The sequence below is a fragment of the Podarcis tiliguerta genome (assembly GCF_965153285.1).
Source record: "Podarcis tiliguerta genome assembly, chromosome: 3".
Lineage (NCBI taxonomy): Eukaryota > Metazoa > Chordata > Lepidosauria > Squamata > Lacertidae > Podarcis > Podarcis tiliguerta.
Genome location: NC_139536.1, coordinates 39,380,562 through 39,397,978, shown reverse-complemented (window position 1 = coordinate 39,397,978; position 17,417 = coordinate 39,380,562). Strand labels below are relative to the sequence as shown.

General features: G+C 44.0%; 1 protein-coding gene and 1 long non-coding RNA gene across 3 annotated transcripts in view; one reads left to right on the top strand and one right to left on the bottom strand.

Moving 5' to 3' along the window:
- Positions 1-17,417, top strand: part of CDC42EP3 (CDC42 effector protein 3) — a 60,086-nt gene that overhangs the window by 19,059 nt on the left and 23,610 nt on the right. Inside the window, exon 1 of one of the 2 annotated variants that reach the window (XM_083432268.1) lies at positions 11,040-11,258. The exons of the other annotated variant lie outside the window; for it this stretch is intronic. The gene's annotated coding sequence lies outside the window, so the exon portion shown is untranslated. Of the gene's footprint in view, positions 1-11,039; positions 11,259-17,417 lie in introns of those variants that run through there. 2 annotated transcript variants of the gene reach the window in all.
- Positions 1,582-10,983, bottom strand: LOC310673678. The gene is made up of 3 exons (XR_014509181.1): positions 10,881-10,983; positions 8,477-8,633; positions 1,582-3,471 (listed from the first exon to the last, which is right to left on the bottom strand). It is a non-coding gene; the product is annotated as an uncharacterized lncRNA (long non-coding RNA).

Below are 17,417 nucleotides of genomic sequence, written 5' to 3'. Positions count from 1 at the left end.
CTTATTAATTTCATCAGAATATGATTGGTACTGGCTATCAGAGTGTTAGGCAACCAATCACGGGCCTTACCTCCTAGCAGAAATGGTGGGAAAATTGACAACTTTTCACCTTCTGTAAGGATAACAAACATTTGCTCTCGCCTGGATTCCCTGAGACAGTCCAGATGGAATTGTAGATGATGGAGGTCGTGTCCCTATGGAGGGTACCTCCTGCTTCATACAGTAAACTTTGGAATCTACCCATTAATATGCCTTAATTTAAAACAAATAAGCAGATAGCCAAATTTGGTTCACACAGGCTCTGTGTTTGTGCAGCGTTTACAGCATCAGGCTTCAGACAGCAGAAACTTCAGCCCTGGCCTTGGCTCAGCCTCCGCTCATATGAGGAATGTGAGACCTGATTGTGAAATCTGAGCTCAGCACTGAGAACCGCATTAGGTACCTTTCCTGTATCCTCTGTGAACACCCTTTTATATATATATAACAAACAAAGCACATGTAAAACGATTCTTCACCGGCCCACATCCACACCCAGCTGACTACAGCATTTCCTAATTAGGTTATACTCAATCTTTATAATGGCCTGTTAGTAATAGATGTGGTACTAGAGGGTAATGATAATCTCCCTTGATATTATTCACTTCCCAGGAATGTAGGGCAGAAGCTGCTCTGCTGGCTTCAACGGAGAACAATGGGAGAGAGGCGAACCAATAAAGCAGCTATGTCATCTTCTCTGGGCTGTGCAAATCCATGTTTGCTCTGTGATGTCTGACAAGCCGGAGGAGGATGATAAAAATAATAACAATAATAGTTTGTAAAACCACCCTTCGCTGTGATGCCGCAAGAATTTGGGAAGCTCTTAAAAAAGTTCACCGACTCAGGCAATGAAGATCTGGAATTGCCTGCTGTATTAAGAGAGTTGGAAGTCATGAATGGCTTCCTCTTACGTTTTTACAATGAAAGCAAAAATGAGCTAATATAAATAATTGTGGGCTAAACCCCAAGAATATTTTTATTCCAAATTAAAGACAGCAAAGAGCCCCATTATTCATTCCAGATACCGAGTGCTTTCAATTTACCCATGAAATCAGTTGATACTGAAAGTTCCTCTCAACACCTTGTAGAACTGGGCCCCCAGCATATTAAAGATGAGTGCATTTTTTAAAATGGTGCTTTCAAAACTTAACCAAAGAAAAGAGTCTGTTTACTGTTTGTAAAGTTCCCCTTTATAAGAGGAACTTGTAATATAAGAGGGGCTTGTAATGGCGCTCCTAGTCCTAGCTTGCGTCTCAGTAAAAGGATCTGTTCCATTATGCAGAGTTGGGGAAGGAATCAACAACCTTGCATCAAACATTTCTTGAAGATATACAAAAACAGTACATCTTATGCAGGGCCGAATTAAGACTTAAGAGGCCCTAAGCACTTAAAAGATTTTGTTGCCCCCATATATCATAACTAAACACTAATAAAATATTAACATTATTAATAAAACATTAATAAAATTCTGTTTTTTGAAATGAAACGAAACCTTGGCACAGTAAAATGGAAAATGATGTTTGTTTTTGCATTCTTCCACTATATTAATATCTGAAACATTTCCTCCTACTTTTTCTAATTGCAAAGACTTGATCAGATCCTCAAAACTAACCTCCTGTAGTTTCTGTGGTGCCCCACTTCCCTTGAAGCCCAAAGCACGTGCTTGTTTTGCTTAACGGTTAATCTAGCCCTGGTCTTATGACTTAGGCGGTCAGTCATTTTTGTGGAAGTGAGTATCAACTTGGAATGCTAGTTATAGGCAGAATCAAGCTGGGAATGTAGCATGATAGGCAAAGCACACCATGGCTCCATTGAATAATAATCAGATGCAGCGCATAGTTAAACAATGGCGCTTGCTCTCCCAGGAGACAGTAATAGCCACTAACTTGGTTGACTTTAAAAGATTAGACAAATTCATGGAGGATAGGTCTACCAGTGCCTACTAGCCTGATGGCTATGCTCTGTCTCCCTGGTGGGAGGCAGTATATGTCTGAATACCAGTTGCTAGAAACTGCAGGAATGGGGACTGGTCATGTGCTTGGGTCCTGCTTGCAGGCTTGCCACAGGCTGGCTCCTATAAGACCATGATGCTGGACTAGATGGGTCATGGACCTGATCCAGCAGGCTCTTCTTATGTTCTTAATACTGCTGGCAAGAAGGGTAAGGAGAGACTATCTACTCCACAACACTGCTGATTAATCCACACCATTCAGAATCTACACTGTGCCATAAGTGTAGGAAGCAAGATGTTAAAGGTGCCTCTAGGACAAAAATGTAGCAATACACATGCAGATATCATAGGTTACAGAGAAAGCAGAGGTAACCCAAACCCTAAAATGAGGACCGCCCAATCCACCCTGGCAAAACAGTATTCCCAATTCCAAATACGGTAATTGGATCTGCATGTAAAAGTAAAACAAATCTATTCAATTTCCCAAGAAAACTACTATTTGGGTTTGACCCACATCCTAGGGCTCATCCCACACTTTTGTCCCACATTTTTTAGGCACAGGTCCACACTTTCCCAGTCGGTGTCCAAGTGCTTTTTTATTTTTTGGGTCCCATCGCTTTCCTGATGAAAACCCACTCTCTACTGCTGAATCAAAGCAAATGGCAATTCAGGTTTTCCATGGATTGCCATTTGCTCCGATTCAACAGTAGAGAGTGGGTTTTCACCAGAAAAGCGCCAGGGCAAAGACAAAAGCTGTTGGAAATGGCCTGCAAAGCCCAGACCTGCAGAGCAGAGCAAAGATAAGTGTGGATGAGCCCCTATAAACAGCCCAGTGTGCTTTGGCTTCCCCAGTATATATATTTGCAGGAAAACACAACTGACCGTTGCTTTCACAGGAGGACAGTGTACACATTTTTCTTTCATTGACATAGTCTCCAAGCAGAAAAAAAATAAAATCTTGAGCTGGAATTGCTTGGTGATAAATGTCACTACAAGTTAATTCCTCATTTTGGACCAAAACAATTTAGAGTTTGGTAGTTGTTGTGCATAGAAGAGATTCTGGAAGCAGAGTGATTGTAAAAGCAGCGGGAGAAACAGCCTAGGTCTCTGAATGCAGTTGATTCTTAGGGCATTCACATTCTCTGGAAATCATGATTACATTCCAGAAGGGAACTGCACGTATAGAGCCAAGGATCACTTCTGCAACAGAACCATTTACTTTGAACAATGTTTACTTGAAGCTACTCCTCCAAACCATCCCACACCTATTTGCCCTGCAATGGAAAGCTGTTCAGGAAGCAGCATGTCAACTTGCACCATTATTTGCAAAGGGGCAATATAACACCGCAGCTGGGTAAAGTCCAAGAATTTAATGTGCCAGAATGTTTGTACAGCAACATATTTTTCATTTAAGTTGCTCTGAATGTGAAAAGAAAAGCCAGTTTCCTTTTGGGCAAGCTACAAATTTCCTCCTTCTTCCATCTCTGTGGAAACAAAAAGGAAGATAATATCACTGAAATCTAAAGTCTCAGGAGATCAATGGCAATATAATGAGATTCTAAAACTGGGTTTATAGTCTGCCAAGAAAATTTTCAAGCTGTGCTCTAGGTATTCAGTTTAATATCCCTCTGTGAGAGTTCCCCCCTCCCATAATCAGAACTAACCACATTTATTTGGACTCACATTTAATAATTTCAAAAATTAAAAGAATGTAGATGAAATCCAGATTAGAATTTTCTCATTTTGAAAAGCAGTGGAACATACTTCCCACTCAGATAAATGATAACAACTTTTACGTAAAATCTACGTATGCCAGTGTTCAACACTGCTTGGTCAACAATTAGTAACATTTCCCCCCCAGTTAGCTTCTAAGCCATATCCCAATGCAATTTTCTTTAGGAAACTCATGTGTTCTCATGCTCAGGGTTGCTATAACTGAGGATGATAAAGAATTTTTCACCAGGTCAAATCTGGATGGAACCCTGGTGAATTTTCGTCTTCCCCCTACAGTGCCCAGTTTGACTTGGTTCACAAGCAGACCTTAGATTTCCAGGTGCCAGATAAAAAAATTATGAGTCAATATCACTCTTGGTCTTGAGTCATGTGCAAGTTATCTGATCACTAAACTGCTTTGCTCTTGCTCTTTGCTTGCTTGGTCTGGGCTGTGTAGAGTAGACTGAATGATGGGCAGATGACCCAAAGAAGGCAGAACCAGATACCAAAAGAGAGGTGAACCTCAAATGTGCTATGAAACCTTTTACTAGAGAAGAACTTTGCTAGGCCTGATGACAAATTATGACCGCAATGTGTAACTCTTTATTAGAGGCAGTAGTCATTTCCTATCTCCTGCAATGGGCTGTTTCACAGCATGTTTTCAGATTCATCTCTCTTTTTGTGGGATCTGGCTAGATCGCCCAACCTTTTGGCAGAAATTTAGAGCAGAGAGTTTTTGAGGATCTGCCAAGACCAAACAATCAACTCCATCTTATGAGAATGATGCCTACAACCCCTTTTATCAGATGTGGCCCCAGTAATCACTGCTTTCTTACCTTATAAGGCTGGGCAACTGCAATATGCTTTACAGGGCATGCACTCTACAATGCAAATTTAAACTGGCTACAAAACCTATTTAATTTTCACGGAACTTTAAGAACGCCAATTCTCTTATGGTGCTGGTAATTAGAAGCACTGATGAGCTGAAGACCATCATTATTCTTAATGTAATGAGGAGCATTTTTCAAGTACTATAATATACAGAAATGGCTTTTTAAAATAAATGGTAGTAGGTTTTATTGGAACCACAAACATTTCAAAGTGTGTGTCTCAAGTTTCCATGTATTATATCTCCACAGTAATGTCTGCTCTGGAAGTTGCACAGCAAAGTTGGCAAGCATATAGTATGAAGCTTGCATATTTCCCCTGTTAAAGTACATAAACTGGAAGTGTGAGGCACTCATGCATCTGCTTGCTGGTATTTCTGGTAAAGCACAGTGTGTCAATAAAATTATTTGCATACAACTTAAGTTCTCTGATTTCCATAGCTGGAAACGAAGGAATTTGTATTATAGAGATGAATTGTTCTTTGATTATTTGCAAGCTCAAGGTGGCACCAAGTACAGCATACTGTCTTTAGACAAGGGAAAGTACCTGAAAAAAGATAACATTCATGCCTCTTTATCTGCAATACCATACTTTTACCCTCCGGGCACAATTTAAGGTTCTTTTCCTTTAACCTCTAACATCATTACTGACTGAGACTCAACATTCACTAACTGACTCCTCCCTTACATCATATCAATATGAATTCAGGAACCTATTTCCTTAAAGTTTTATCAGCTGTGCAGCAGCTGAAAACAACTAGATCATGTAGAGAGGAATTCTTGGTGGCTGCTCCAGGAAGATCAAAGCCCAATATGTCTTTTGGGGGCGTTGTTAATCTTTCCTTTTTAGAAGGAAAGATTTTTACAGGCTGTGGTTAAGCTGTTAGATGGCTAGGCATTTTGGCACCTAATATGTATTACATGTTTGAACTGAATTTAGAAGACCATAATTTATTTTGAAGTGTATTTTATATTAACGGGACATGTTATGTTGTTGTTTTTTATAACCTGTATTTTTTTGGTTGGATATATATCAATACATATACAGTGGTACCTCGGGTTAAGTACTTAATTCGTTCCGGAGGTCTGTTCTTAACCTGAAACTGTTCTTAACTTGAAGCACCACTTTAGCTAATAGGGCCTCCTGCTGCCGCCGCACCTCTGGAGCACGATTTCTGTTCTCATCCTGAAGCAAAGTTCTTAACCTGAAGCACTATTTCTGGGTTAGCAGAGTCTGTAACCTGAAGCGTATGTAACCTGAACCGTATGTAACCTGAGGTACCACTGTATATAAATAAAGATTAAGGGGAGGTAAAGTTTTATGTACATGTGTATGTTTAGGGAATGGCCATAGCTCTGTTATATAACATCTGCTTTGAATGCAGAAGGTCCCAGGTTCAATACCCAACATCTCCAACCCTAACCCTAACCCCAAGGGTCATCTAGTCCAACCCCTGCAATGCAGGAATCTCAGCTAAAGCATCCATGACAGATGGCTATCCAACCTCTGCTTAAAAGCCTCCAAAGAAGGGGAGTCCACAACTTCCCAAGGGAGACCATTCCACTGACAAACAGGTCTTACTGTCAGAACGTTTTTCCATATGTTTAGTTGGAACCAAGCCATTGGTTCGAGTCTACCCTCCAGAGCAAGAGAAAACAAGCTTGCTCCATCTTCAATGTGACAGCCATTGAGATATTTGAAGATGGCTCTCATATCTCCTCAGAAACCCTGGAGAGCCACTCCCAGTCAGTGTAGACAATGCTAAGTCAGATCAACCAATTTGGAATAAGACAGCTTCCTATTTAAAAGCTGTTTTTATGTCTGTAAGGTGTATATGCGCATGGGTGCTTGTGCTTAAGGTTTGCACTTGGCATACATACATTATGTGAAAATATTTATCAAAAATGAGTTGGTCTAAGTAAGGTCTGTAACATATTTCATATTTGCAATCCATTTACATTTGATACTAGGCTATCATCAGTGCCAAATGTAACATATTTTGAAAAATGAGCCTTTAATAAAACTGTCAAAAGTGTACTGTTAAATCCAAGTGACTGCCAACAGAAACTTCTGAAAGGATGTCATTGGAAGGAAAGAAACAATGCTGGGTTTAGAAGTATCCGTGGTACTTGTAAAACTTTCTAACATTATTTATGGATTTCCTATCCACTGACCAGCTAGATTGCCAACAACTGTTCTTGTTGTTCTTTAACGTTCAGTTAAAACCATTGTTACTCCTCTTAAATTGACAGGCCATTTCCTTTGTTTGGCATTTGAAGGGGCGGGGGGGAGGGGGATGCTTGGACATATATCTGAAATATATCCATAGAGACAAGAATGTTTATAGAATCGCATGTGTCAAAACCTTGATTCAGCATTAACTACATTACTCTTGTGAATGCCTTTTCATAAAGCGTGCCTCCAATAAACACAGAGAATGCGTTTTAAAATTCCCCATCAGTACTGTTTCCCTGCCATATCTTTTGTTGAGCTACGTTTGCCCATAATACAAGCCAAAAACACACTAGAAAGCAGCAGTTAGACCAGGGATAGGCAACCTAAGGCCCGTGGGCCGGATGCGGCCCAATCGCCTTCTCAATCCAGCCCGCGAACGGTCTGGGAATCAGCATGGTTATTACATGAGAATGTGTCGTTTTATTTAAAATGCATCTCTGGGTAATTTGTGGGGTATAGGAATTCATTCATCTCCCCCCCCCCCCAATATAGTCTGGCCCACCACATGGTCTGAAGGACGGTGGACTGGCCCATGGCTGAAAAGGGTTACTGACCCCTGGGTTAGACCTTTGTTAAAGAGACCTACTTGAGAGAACCATTGTCATTTCTAAACTGCTGTTCCTGAGCAAGATTCCTGAGCCCATTGCATGAAAATTGTGTAAGGGCACAATCAGGGCCAGCTGCAGGTTTGAGATGGCTCTTGGTGGGCCCTGGCAGCCTTACCTGATGATAGCAGGTGGGCAGCACGGCAAAACAATACCAGGTTCCTGGGTCTAAACACCATTTTGATTTCCTATAATGCCCCCCCCAGTAGTGTCCTTCTGGGGCACTGTGGGAAATTAAAATGGTGGTTTGACTCAGCTGTCCAGCTCCACTGAGAGTTCCAGGCACAGAAAACATTTTTAAGAGGACTCTGGGCAATAATAGGCCCTGCCAGCTGCCCAAGAAGACTGGATGCTGATTTTGGCTCTGGGCAGTGGCATAGCGTGGGTGGCCAGCGCCCAAGACAAGGCAAGTATCCTTGGCACTGCCCACCAATAGTTGGAATGAAAGGGCAACAGCTTGGCGACCTACTCATGTGGCAGCCCCCGTGAGTGGAGAGCACGGCAGAGAGCGGGACAGAGAATTGGTCGGGAACAGGTATCTTTTTAAAGCCCTACAGAGGGTGTCCTAACAACTGGCCATCAAATCCGCTCCTCAGTCCACCCACATAAACATTGGGAGATTTTCTCTGCGAGGAGGAGGGAACACTATTTTTATTTATTATTACTTCTTTCTTTCTTTGAAAATATGCTCCCCTAAGAATTTTGCGCACAGGGCAACCGCCCCGTGGCCCTGGCCATGCTACGCCACTGGCTCTGAAATCTGAAGAAGGAAGGAAGAAAGGAAAGAAGGAAGGTAAAAGGTAAAGGGACCCCTGACCATTAGGTCTAGTTGCAGATGACTCTGGGGTTGCAGCGCTCATCTCACTTTATTGGCCGAGAGAGCCGGCGTACAGCTTCCGGCTCATGTGGCCAGCATGACTAAGCTGCTTCTGGCAAACCAGAGCAGCGCACGGAAACGCCATTTACCTTCCCACTGGAGCGGTATCTATTTATCTACTTATCAAACTGCTAGGTTGGCAAGAGCTGGGACCGAACAATGGGAGCTCACCGCGTCGCAGGGATTCTAAGCACCGCCCTTCTGATCGGCAAGCCCTAGGCTCTGTGGGTTTAACAGAGCAAATAACACTGAAGGGCAGCACAAGTCTTTTTGAGGATTTGCCATGAGTTCACTGAGTGGACAGCCGGAGCTTTCTCAAGTGCTTGATCTGTATATAGAGGCAGCAAAGAGACAAAAAACAAAACCCCATTCGCACTTAAAATATCACAGTGTATAAGCATTTCTCGCCGCCCCCTAATATTGGAGATTGTGTGGGTGGAAATTGTAATTCATGAAGTAGCCTTTTCCTTTCTTTTTTTGCAACATCTGGTAATAGCACCCAGTAAAAGCAAAGTTGATAAATAAATAATGATGGCTGGGGTCATGCCATTATTTATTTATTCATTTTTGGTTATTTTTATACTGTCGGTTCAAAGGCTCAAGGTGCTTCACACACACAAATACAAATGGAGGAACAGGGCGGTAGCAAGATGCTTAAACGTAAGTCTCCAGTATGACTGTGATTCCTGCTTGATTGTCAGGAGTCAGCTAGAAGGAATCCTTAAATTGTCGTGGGATAATGTGTCAGGACAAGCAGGTTTACTAAACTTTCCCTCCCTCTAATCCATTTTAATTTGCAATTTGCATCACTGCAGAAGAAGAGACTTCTGCCGAGCAGGAAGCAGTATGTCCGTTTCCCCAGCCACTCTGGGCGGCTTACAGCCCATGAAAAATGTAAAACATCAGACATTAACCTCACATCTCTTGGTCATTTTAAGAGGGCACCAATAAAAAAAATCTCATGCTTCTTGTGTGAAGCAGTAAGCACAATTATATGTCACCCATCAAGCAATTTCACATACTGTACTTCATTACATATCACCTGTTGGTATGTAGACCCCTCAACATCTTAAGGGATTGCCTTGCCCCATTTATATTTGCCCTTTTAATAGTATGACTGGATAAGCACTTTATAGGAATGTTGTCTATTGTACTTTGCTCTCATTGTTACCTGGTTTTTAACTGATTTTAGATGTATTTTGTGGTACTGCAAGACACTTCGAAACATTTGGGTAAAAAGGATTAATAAATACAGTAAATACAGTGGTACCTCGGGTTAAGTATTTAATTCGTGCCGGAGGTCCGTACTTAACCTGAAACTGTTCTTAACCTGAAGCACCACTTTAGCTAATGGGGCCTCCTGCTGCTGTTGTGCCGCCGGAGCACAATTTCTGTTCTCACCCTGAAGCAAAGTTCTTAACCTGAAGCACTATTTCTGGGTTAGCGGAGTCTGTAACCTGAAGCGTATGTAACCTGAAGCATATGTAACCTGAGGTACCAATGTAATAGCAATAATACCTGCTTGATCTTTACATTCAGCTCAGAGTAGCACTATTAAAAGGGTGCCACATACGTTTGCCTTGTGAACAAGACAGAGGGCATTTATTGTGTCTATGTCTAAGTAGTGGCTGACTACTGTTAAGCAAGTGGAACTGGAACGTTGTTCAGACGCCTGCTTAGGGTGCTTCAGTTTGTACAGAGCTTTTCTGTGCTATAGCACAACTATTGTTCATTGTATATTAATGTCAAGATGCTAAATATTTTTTGCTGTTTTATGGGTGTACTGTATTACATTGTTCTAGACACGTCGCTTATTGTGTGGCATATAAGCCTAGGGGCAAGGTGTGAGGAACCTTTGTCCCCCACATGTTGCTGAACTCTATCATTCCTGGTCATGGGCTATGCTTGCTGGGGCTGATGGGAATTGTACTTTGTCAACATCTGGTTATAGTTGTTCAACGCTATCAAATAGCAAATGGCAGAATGGATGGGGTTATGAAACCTAAGATATCCACTGATTCAGATCTTATCAGATGTGCAGAAAATCCAGAAGACAGATTTCACTTAACCTGCGCAACATGTAGGCCCTACAAGATGGGTGACCAACTGTCATGGAAGCTTTAGTTGAGGTTCCAGCATTGCAAGGGATTTTACTAGATGACCCTGGGGGGGGGGGGGGCTCCTTCCAGCTCTGCAATTCTATGATTCTGATAGCAAGGGCACAACTACTCACTCCTAGAGCTAGGCGGCAGGTTTTGCCCTCACTGTCGCATTGCCCCAAAGTGCATGGATTTACCATTCTCCAGGAACGAATGACGTCGCTAGCCCACAGTTGCGTGGCCAATGACACCGTCCCATTTGCCCCCGGACGCATTGGCGCGCTGCGCCCCTTGTCCGCTGCCCAGGTAGCCCCTGACACACTCGCAGGACTTCCCGTCGCCCCTCAGAGGCTGCTTTGTGGGCGAGGGGAGCCCTGAAAAGAGGCTCAGACAAGCCTCTGAGCGGGAAGTCTTCCTGGTCCCTTCGGGCTGGCGTTGCCAAAGCTGCTGCTGACGGGGCTGGAAGAGCCACTCACCGTCGCCCGCTTGCTGCTGGCTGTCTTCCTTTCGTCCTCGCCTGGCTGGCTGGCGTGCTGGAAGAGGCAGCATTTTCCCGTCAGGGGGCGACGTGAGGAGGAGGAGGAGGAGGCAGCAGCACGGAGGGGCGGGTGCTATGGGTGACAGGCGGTCACAGGTGCGGCGGCCGCCTCTTGAGTCGGATGAGAGGCGCCTCCGCGCCCCAACCAGCTGCCGCCGCTGCTCCCCTCCCTCCACCCTGCGCGCTGCTGCTGCTGCTGCTTCAGCCGTCAGCCAAGGGCAGCTCTTCCGAGGCGGCGCGTGCAGGGACAGCAGCACGAGCCGAGCAGCTGCGCGCGAGGGAGCCGGGGAGAGAGACTCGCGCCTGGCAGAAACCAGTAAGTTGCTGCTCCTGCGAGCCGCTGTTTGCAACACGAGCAAGGGAACGGCTGGCTGTGTCGCTGCAGCCGCGGCGATCTGCTTACTTATTGTTTTATTTTGCATCTCCTGGCCCCGCGAAATCGTGGGGAGGGCAGGAGCGGCGCGTTGCAGGCGGGCTTGGATCGGCCCGGGCTGGAGTCGCGGAAGGGGTTGTCGCGAGGCCACGGCGACGACTGCCGGCTGCTCTCGGCTTCGACACACGCGCAGCCCCCCCCCCCCTGCGTGTTTGGTCTTTTCTTTTTGGCTCAGGCAACGGGGAGTGAGGATTGCGCGGGGAGCCGCCCAGCGCTGTAGGATGGCTCCTGCTTTGTGTGTGATGTCAATGAAGAGCGGAGTCGGAGATATAACGGGAGGGTTTTGCCAATTGTGAGGGGAGAGGTAAAGGGGGGGGGAGGGGTGTTAAGGTGACACAGGGGCCACTGGCAGGGCAGGCTCTGAAGCGCGTATAGCGGCTGCAACGCAGGGAACAGGCGCAGTCCAGTCCTGGATAGCCTGGCAGAATGGACACCCCCGTCTCGCAATGCAAAAGGGGGCCCTCTAGGGAGAGATTGTGCGCGATCTGCACATTATTTTAATGCGGCGTCTTTGAGAAAGAGGGGAAGAGATATGGGGGTTGTGTATCTGTGTCTCTTGTTAACGGGCAGGAAATCTCCCAAGCCACCCTCTTACAAATTCCCTCCTGTGTAGAAATGGTCTGTGATTTCCAGGCGGAGCTTTACAGTGAATTGTGCCTGCTGTCCATGAGCAGAATCGGTGCATAACCAGATATGAAATTCTAAAGCTGATAGCCACACACTGCATGATTATTTATTACACTTCTATATCACTCTTCCTCTAAAGAGCTCAGGAAGATGTACATGGTTCTCTTGTCCCTCTCCTTTTACCCTCACAACAATCCTGCAAGGTAGTTTACGCTGAAGGGTAGTGGTGCACTGTCAAAGGGTATTACAGTATTTCAGGGCTTAGTATGGATTTAAACCTAGTTCTTGCTAGTCCTCAGCTGACATTCTAACCACCACTATGCCAGTTTTGCTTTTCTGATTTATTTATTTTTAATGTTGTGACAGCTCACATCATCAAGCTTGATACCAGGTACATTGACCAGTAGCTGCCCTGTTTTGTAAGCTTTTACATTCATCGAATGGATAAAAATCAATGTGCAGATCCCTCTTTAGCAAAAGCCAGGCGGGCAGGCATGCAACCCATTTTCATGTACCAATGTTGTCATTCATTAGCGCACACGTTAAAGGAGGAGCTCAAATAGGGACCTGGCTTCTTTCACAGTAGTAGCGTAGCTGCAAAACTAATGTTGCATGCTGGTTGTTTCTTTTTTAATTATTTTAAAACCCTGCAGATTTCGTTTTCTCTGAACCGTGTCCAAATGTAAATTGCAAGTCTTTGCTTCAGGAGTCCATTGTATTTTCTTTTCTCTTTTTTTAATAAAAAAATCAATATTTTCAATTGTGCACTTTTGGATGAACCAATTTAAAAATAAAAGGTTGCTCTCTTGCTGAATTACTGCATAGTCAAGCAGCTGTGACCTTAATTGCCTTAAAGGAGATACAGAACAGAAAACCTGGAGTGAGTGCACAAATCCTGGAAGATAGGCTAGAAGTAGCCCTTACACGTCCACAACTACCATATTTCTCTTAAATCAGCTGACATTTATTTTTCCAGCCATGCTGTGGAGGTGGACATTAATTTGAGAGGACATGTTAAATGGAAAGGGGTGTTACCTTAACTCTGCTGTGCTTGCTCTGCCCTTTTCATAGAATCCTTAATTAGGTCTTTGCTTCCCTGTTTGCTGTTCTGTCAGCTGTAGCTTATGGACGTTTTTGCATCTGAAGCTTAAATCAGGTGGTGCTTAAATTGGCCTCTAATATTAATGTAAAACATTAGCTATAATGTGCACTTGATTTACCTTCCTTAATGTAGGATGGAATAACAGCATTTGTATGTGGTATACAAATAGTACTGAAGGGACTCATAAAACTTAAGTAGTGCCTTTCTGGATCAGAGCAGAAGCCCTGTGTTCAGTCTTCAACAGCAGCCAGCCAGATGTTCCTGGGAATCTCACCAAGAGGGCAAGATGGTCTCTACTGTTTGATCCCAGTTTCTGTTTTGCTGTTGGGTGTAATAGCCATTGATAGACCTCTCCCCCCATGGATTTGTGGGCTCCTTTAGAAATATTAGCATGCTAAATTGGGGTGCGGGTGGCGCTGTGGTCTAAACCACAGAGCCTAGGATTTGCCGATCAGAAGGTCGGCGGTTCGAATCCCCGCAATGGGGGTGAGCTCCCGTTGCTCGGTCCCAGCTCCTGTCAACCTAGCAGTTTAAAAGCACATCAAAGTTCAAGTAGATAAATAGGTACCACTCTGGCGGGAAGGTAAACAGCGTTTCCATTCACTGCTCTGGTTCGCCAGAAGCAGCTTAGTCATGCTGGCCACATGACCCAGAAGCTGTACGCGGGCCAGTAAAGCGAGATCAGCACCGCAACCCCAGAGTCATCCGCAACTGGACCTAACGGTCAGGGGTCCCTTTACCTTTAGAAATATTAAGCTGGTGGCCACCATAGCATCACTCTAGCTTGCTTGTTTGCTGGATTTAGAGCCCAGCCAATCCCAAGGACTCAGCATCAATAATTATATTAATGTAATCTATCCATCCATATCCCTGTCCACCCAAACCCAATGTGAATAAAGCTTTCAATCTTATAACACTTTAGCTCAGAGTTTGGTGAGCTTCTTTGGAGGATGATCTCAAAGCTGTGTGGCATGCCTTAGTGTGACTCTTGTAGGCCCAGTTTGGCACTTGGTGTATTTTAGAGAGAGTTCCTGATTGGTCTTGGAGGACAGGGTAGGACCTAAGACTGCAGATAGTTTCCTAGGTTTGTGGGGCCCTGACCGCTTAGTGAATCCTGTAAGTTAACTATGGGTTGCGGTGGAGTACTTATTTCCCTTTAATAGTCCTTTTTAGTGTCACATGTGAAAATTGTGATTTCCCTTAAAACTAGGTTTAGCCTCATTCTCTCCACAAATATATAGCTCCTTTTAGATGCTGTGTGCTTTACTATGTTAATTACAGTTGGGATACAGCTATTAAGTTGTCAGGGTGTCATCTTGTCAGAGTGTGTGTTAATTTCATTCATTCCATTCCCTTTGGCAGTTTTCCTACATTCACTCTCTATTCTTCACACTCTACTAGTAGGGCTTCCATTTATAGAGAGATGGCAAATATATCTGGTGCAATCAGTCAGGGAGTGGCATTTAGTTAGACACAGCTAGAAATGGGCTTTTAAAGGAGTACTTGGGCAGGGAGTGTGTAAAAACTGGAGTCATTTGTTGTACCCATTTGTCCAAAATTCATCATTGTCCACTGTACAAGGAAACAGGATATTGTTCATAGAGAACAATAAGAAGCTTTAAGAAGTCTCTTAGTTTCTTGCTGCTTCGGCAGGGAAGGCTATCATTGTCTGTGTGACTTTCACTGATTATTGTCTAGTACTCTAAATTGATGCCATTTGGATTACTTGTTCTCACCAACTCCCAGTCTTTTTTACGCTTTGATCCTAAACACATTTGCTTGGAATAGAGGTCATCAGCCCCTCACAAGATGCTGTGTGTAGTATTCTCATGTTGCAATTTTGAATACAGCACACCGCTGCTAGAAAACCAGGAGGTTCATACAATTTGCAGTTATTGAGACATGTTGCAATAATAACCACAAGCTGCCTTCCTGCATACCTTTCTGCAAGTGTAACATATAAAAAGCAGGAGAGGAGTAGCAGTTGTAAAGCTAGGAATGTATGGCAAATGCTCTGTGTGAAGCCAGAAGAACTGGAGCATATCTCTACACTACAAGCTTATAGATGTCTTAAGTATCATTGCTTCCCCCAAAGAATCTTGGCAACTGTAGCTCAGTGTGTGTGCCGGGAAGTACAGGAAGGAGGTTCCCACACAGTACTACAATTCCCAGAGCTTTCTTGAGACTGTAGTGCACATATGGCCAGCATTATTAATTTAACAACCTCTTCGATCAGCAAACTTCATCATATTTCTGCTCCCTCCAGAAAGCTGGATTCTTTGAAATACATCAAGGTGGTCCAAAACCCACACACTACAGCAACCTTCACCATCCTGTGCCCTCCTGATGTTTTGGACTTTAGCTAGGGCTGGTGGGAGTTGTAGGCCAGAACATCTGGAGAGCACCCGGTTTGTGAAGGCGGCACTACACAAATCATCTTATGCTATGCAAAAGTGGAGATAGGATCACCCTGCTCTGCCCTACTTTCATAGTAATCCCCTTCCTACTAGGAATCTTGAGATGATCCCAGAACCTCCATAAAGGAAGGTCAAGGTCATAAAGCTGAGGTCAAGTGGGGCACGGATTGAATTTTATGCGCTTGTTGGAACAAGGAGGAAAGTTTGCACTCAGCCTGGGAGACAACCTTTTTATTTAACAACTCATCTGCTAGCCAGAGGCCACCAGGAATTCTGCACAAGCACTGAATGAGCTGGCAAGACATGGGACTCCATTTTCCTCCTCCAGGTTGCTTGGTTGAGCAAGGAAGGAAAGTGAATCCCTCAGTGCAGTCCCTTCTCTGCCAGCTCACTTGGGAGAATACACCTTTTGCTTTCTTTCTGTTTTACTAGCCTGTTAAGAGGCCAGTGACCTGGATTTTTCATGCTGGATGTGGAGGAAAGGGGTCCATTAAAATCCAGGATGCTAGCAGGCTCTTAGCAGGCGGGCTAGTAAAATATATTACAGGCAAATAACTTTTGTGGACTCTTACACCTGATCCTGCATGCTAGTATTGTACATCAGATCACAAGATCATGTCTGCAACACTCGTGATGAGAAGGCCAGACAACTGGGTCAAAAATGACTTTCCTTGCCACTGGGTAAAGTGGATTAGTTTCAGGGATGAAAATGTTTTCTTCATTCTAGTTAGCCTGTTTATTTAGTGCTAGGGGAAGGTGACTCCTTCCATGACTCTTCATCATTTTCATATGACAGGGTCTATTACAACAGGAGATGAAAGGCAAAGGAGTTTACAGTCATTTTAAAGCTTGGGAGGTACTATCAATTATAGCAGTAGGCAAAGCAATTAACATGAATTTAAAAACATTAACTTGTAGGTAAGCCCTGCTCATCTAAATGGAACATCCTTTTAAAATAAGTGTATTTGGGATGGCAGCCTTAGATGATTTTACGGTCAATTTCTTTTCTTGTTCCAAGTGTATCTACTTGAGTTTTGTTTAACAATCCTTGTCCTAAATTAGGATAGCAGATTCTTGAAGTATATGGGGATAACTATTGGGTTGTGCATTTAAAACCTCTTGCTCAGGGCTGGTGCAGATGCAATACTGGCTCTCTCTCAACCAGCCAGCTGGAAAATTAGGATTTCATTGCCATTTCCCCCTTTAGCTTCTTCCTCATATGGACCAAATCCTTCATCCCGCCTAAATCACAGCTAAAGGGCACAGCAAGAGTGCCCCTGTTAACCATGGTTGAAGCTAACCAGGTCCCCTCTTGAGCAGGGTTTGTTAACCAGCTACAAAGCCAGATTTTAAATCCTGGTGAAGCAGGAATGCCTAACTTGCATTAAATGTGTTTCATGTCAGTGCTCTTATAGCCATTTATTGTAGTTATGGCAGGGGAGAGGAATTTTCCCAGTGAGGGAATGCCACTCGTCCACCTGTCCTCTAAAGTGGTCTAGGTGGGAGCACATTTGTGATGGAGCCAGGGCAAAAAGGCCTCTTATTGCGCACCAACAGACACATTCAAGTGCTTAGGAGGAGTGGGTGGGAATGTAAAAGGCCGCCCCACCCATTCACCCATTCCCTCCCTACTCCTGGTCTTAGAACTAGTTCCCAGCCTGCCTTTCCCATTTACAGATTGGGATTCGCTGGTTGTTGTGATGGGGGTGAGTAGGGATTTTTTGATCAGCTGCGATTGATTGATTGGCAGTCACTTTTTTTTTTTTTTTGCCTACTCCATACTGTAGAAGAACATGGTTGGAGCACTTAGAGGCGGGAGCTGAATAAATGGCTTCATTGGTTTGGTCACTTGTCAAGCATGCGTGAGAAAAGGAAGAGGCTGGCACAAAGAGCACC